Raw genomic sequence first — 4776 nt, 5'->3', positions numbered from 1 at the left:
ATAACATATGAGGGCTAATGGATCATTCAACATTCATCCGTATCAACAACATAATGTGCAATGCAACATATTTGTGAATTCTAATGCAAGCACCTTAATATATCTCATGGCATTCGTGATGCGTGAATCATGCTAAAACTTTCATTATTTGCGTTGAAACATAGAGAGTTATTCCACTCACTTTAGGCTAGCTCTGACAAGACTCTGAAGCAGCTGACTCACTGCTGAGGGCCTCGGTTCCTCGGGTCCGAATCTACACAGGTGGACTCAAATGAGGGACCAAACATACATGAACATGACTCTAGAATACTCCCCAAAAATCCCCTAAAATACCTTAAAACAATCATAGAAAACATACAAAGGAGGGCTGCATAGGACACTTTTGGCGGCAGGTTCGGCGGCCGAAAGTCTCTCCAGAGCCGAAAGTCATGCACCTTCGGCGGCACTGTAACGACCCGGAAAAACCGACCCGTTACCGGCACTAGGATCCAGATCGGCTTAAGGCCGCCGGGACCCGTAGCAAGCCTACATACATCCTGTATACCTGTTTAATCCCATACATGATCAACAAACATACTTAAGAATTAAAACTTTTCTTTTTTTCTTCATACACCAAACTCAACCTGTGCATGCACTGTATTCATCATATACATAAACATTAATCCCTCTGTGGGATTTCATCAAAGCCTCAATGGCAATATAAAATCTGTGTTGAGTTGGTTCACATACACATCATATAATAAGATCATGTACATACCAAGGGATTAACATATACTATGGTCAAGCACAAACCTATCCTCAATAACGTAGTTACATAAACATAACTGTTCAAACTTTACATTACATTCTTATCGTATGTCATGTCCACATACTCTAGCTATTACATACATATGACTTGACTTCACTCTAGCCGACTTCTCGATCTCTCCTGTACCTGCAACTCTGGGGATAATGGGAGTGGGGTGAGCTGAAAGCCCAGTGAGCGGAAACTAAAAACATTTGTTTTAATTCCTCCATTTTTAGGTACATTATTATTCATTTTTATTTTTTATTATCAAATAACTTTTAATTTTATTCTTTTTCTTATTCATGCTTTCATGTATGCGTCATAACACAAACATTTCACAACAAGGATGAACTTGTCACCATTTAGCCCCTATCCTTCTTACTTATACATGCCGGGGGCGTAGAGCCGTAGCAGGCACACCCGGACTTCCATCATCAATCATAGTGCCAGGGGCGTAGAGCCGTAGCAGGCACACCTGAACTCACATAGGCTATCATGTCATACGAGGGCTAATGGATCATTCAATGTTCATCCACATCAACAACAAATTATGCAATGCAACATATTCGTGCATTCTAATGCAAGCAACCTAATATTGCATGGCATAATGATGCATGGGCAATGCTTTATGATTCATTCATTTATTCAATTACTTTAAAACTTAAGGGGTTGTTCCACTCACCTGGTAACTGAAGCTTGACAACGAACTCTGAACAACTATCTCACAACCGGGGGTCTCGGTTCCTCGGGTCCGAACCTACACAGGTGGACTCAAATGAGGCACCAAACATACATGAACGTGACTCTGAAAAGCTCCCCAAAAACCCCCTAAAGCATCCTGAAAACATCACATGAAAACATGCAAGAAATGGCTGAACAGGGCACTTTCGGCGGCAGGTTCGGCGGCCGAAAGTCCCTCTGCAGCCGAAAGTCATGCAGGTTCGGCGGCACTTTCGGCGGCCGAACCTCCCAGACAGAGACGAACCTTGAGTTTCGAGGGCAGGCTTCGGCAGCCGAAACTGCCTCCACAAGGGGGTTCGGCGGCCGAAAGTCACTTCGGCGGCCGAACCTGAGTTTCTGCCGAAGGGCAGAAACTTGGCTCCCTTGTGTCCACAGCCTCCAAAACGCCTCAAAACCTGCATAAACTTGATTCTACTCATGCATACACATCATACCAGTTCCTAGGGGCCTCATACAAACATATGCCCCAACTACAACACTTCAAACACACATCAAGCAAGCCACATTGTTCAAAAATCACATAAACCTAACATATGCTCAACTAACTCTAACATGCTTCTCTACCCCTTAAAACTTCATGAAACTCATTTAAAACATCCATTGAGCTTAAGATCGGCTCTTACCTCTTGAAGATCGAGGAAGAGACGACTCAACTCGGAGATCCAAGCACGAGAGCTCCTGAGTTTCCAAAGCTCCAAAACTTGCCTTTAAAGCTTAAAACTTGCAATGTGGGTTTAAAACTCAAGAAAGATGGAGGAGATCTAGTGAAAGAACACAAGATTTGAGGAGAGGGAGATCGGAAGCTTGTTGTGGCCGAAAATGGGAGAAAACCTCGCCCATTTCGGCTAAGGGTCCCTTTTATAGTGGCTGGCCAGGCCACGTTCGGGGGCCGAAGGTGCCTCCGCATGCATGCAAGGTTCGGCGGCCGAACTTGGAGTTCGGCGGCCGAACCTGCATTTCCCTCACTCAAAACTTTCGGGCGCCTAAAGTCCCTCCGAAAGCATGCATGTTCGGCGGCCGAACCTCAAAGTTCGGCGGCCGAACCTGGGTTTTCCTCCAAAGATTTTTCATGCAAAAACTCATTTAATTCTTACTTAAAAATATGAAAACATTTCATAAAATCATGGTTTTACCCTTCTAGAGGTTTCCGACATCCGAGGTCCCACCGGACGGTAGGGATTCCGATACCGGAGTCTAGCCGGGTATTACATTCTCCCCCCCTTAAGAACATTCGTCCCCGAATGTTCCTCAACTAACATATAAAGCATGGCATCAATCATAACATACAACATATCATACATGCAACACATAGAACAACTAACACTCACCTCAAAACAGATGGGGGTACTGCTGGAGCATGGACTCCCGTGTCTCCCATGTGCATTCCTCTAAGTTGTGGTGGTTCCAAAGGACCTTTACCATCGGGATTTCCTTGTTCCTCAACTTTCTGATCTGAGTGTCTAGGATCCGCACTGGCTGTTCTACATAGGTGAGATCCTCATGGATCTCCATATCAGGCTCACTAAGAACCTTGCCCGGATCTGACACGAACTTCCTCAACATGGAAACATGGAAAACCGGATGGATTCTCTCCATAGAAGCAGGCAAGTCCAGCTTGTACGATACATTCCCAATCCTTTGCAGGACTTCAAAGGGTCCAATGTACCGCGGAGCTAGCTTACCCTTCTTACCAAACCGAACCACCCCTTTCATCGGAGACACCTTGAGCAATACTAGATCCCCCTCCTGAAACTCTACCTGTTTCCTGCGGATGTCTGCATAACTTTTCTGCCTGCTGGTGGCAGTCTTTATCCTTTCTCTGATCATGGGCACCACCCTGCTGGTAATCTCTACAAGCTCAGGCCCTGCTAAGGACCTCTCTCCTACCTCTTCCCAGCAAACGGGTGACCTGCACTTCCTCCCATATAAAGCTTCATATGGAGCCATCCCTATGCTAGCATGATAGCTGTTATTGTAGGCAAACTCCACCAAAGGTAGATGTTGCTTCCAAGAACCGCCAAAATCTAGCACGCACATTCTGAGCATATCTTCTACGGTCTGGATGGTCCTCTCTGACTGTCCATCGGTCTGGGGGTGGAAGGCAGTACTGAAATCTAACCTGGTACCCATAGCACTCTGCAGACTCTGCCAAAACCTGGAGGTGAACTGGGGCCCTCTATCTGACACTATAGATACCGGGACCCCATGTAGTCTGACGACTTCACCCACATAAACCTGTGCTAACTTATCCACAGAGTAGTTGCTCCTAACTGGAATGAAGTGAGCAGATTTGGTGAGTCTGTCCACAATCACCCATATGGAGTCTAGTCTGTTGGATGTTGCCGGTAACCCCACTACGAAGTCCATAGCTAAGTTCTCCCATTTCCATTCTGGAATAGGTAGCGGGTTAAGCATTCCAGCCGGCTTCTGATGCTCTAGTTTCACCCTCTGACACACATCGCAGGCTGACACGAACAGTGCCACGTCCTTCTTCATAGCTGGCCACCAATACACTCTCTTCAGATCCTGATACATCTTGGTGGCTCCAGGGTGAACACTATACCTGGTATTATGGGCTTCCCCCATAATATCTCCCTTCAGACCAATGTCATCTGGCACACATAATCTGTTCCCGTAGCGGAGGATCCCCTTATCATCAAATCTGAACTCACTATCTTTGCCTGACTGAACCGTCCTGGCAATCTTCACTAACTCTGGGTCCTCATGCTGTTTCTGAGCCACCTGCTCCAGAAACACTGGTGTTACCTTCATCTGTGCAATCAAAGCACCTGTGCCAGACAACTCCAACTGTAATCCCTCACTCATAAGTCTGTGGAACTCCTTCACCACCGGCCTCCTCTCTGCTGAAATGTGGGATAGACTGCCGAGTGATTTCCGGCTTAGGGCGTCTGCCACAACATTCGCCTTACCCGGATGGTACTGAATCTTGCAATCGTAGTCACTCAACAGCTCTACCCATCTCCTCTGCCTCAAGTTCAGTTCTCTCTGACTCAGGATGTACTGCAAGCTCTTATGATCTGTGAAGATCTCACACTTTACCCCATAAAGGTAATGCCTCCACATCTTGAGTGCAAAGATCACTGCCGCCATCTCCAGGTCATGTGTGGGGTAATTCAGCTCATGCTTCTTCAGCTGCCTAGAAGCATAAGCGATCACCCTCTCATTTTGCATTAGCACACAACCCAGTCCCACACGGGACGCATCACAATATACTGAGAAGTCATCAT

This window comes from Manihot esculenta, chromosome 1 (assembly GCF_001659605.2).
Source record: "Manihot esculenta cultivar AM560-2 chromosome 1, M.esculenta_v8, whole genome shotgun sequence".
Lineage (NCBI taxonomy): Eukaryota > Viridiplantae > Streptophyta > Magnoliopsida > Malpighiales > Euphorbiaceae > Manihot > Manihot esculenta.
This window is presented reverse-complemented; position numbering follows the sequence as displayed.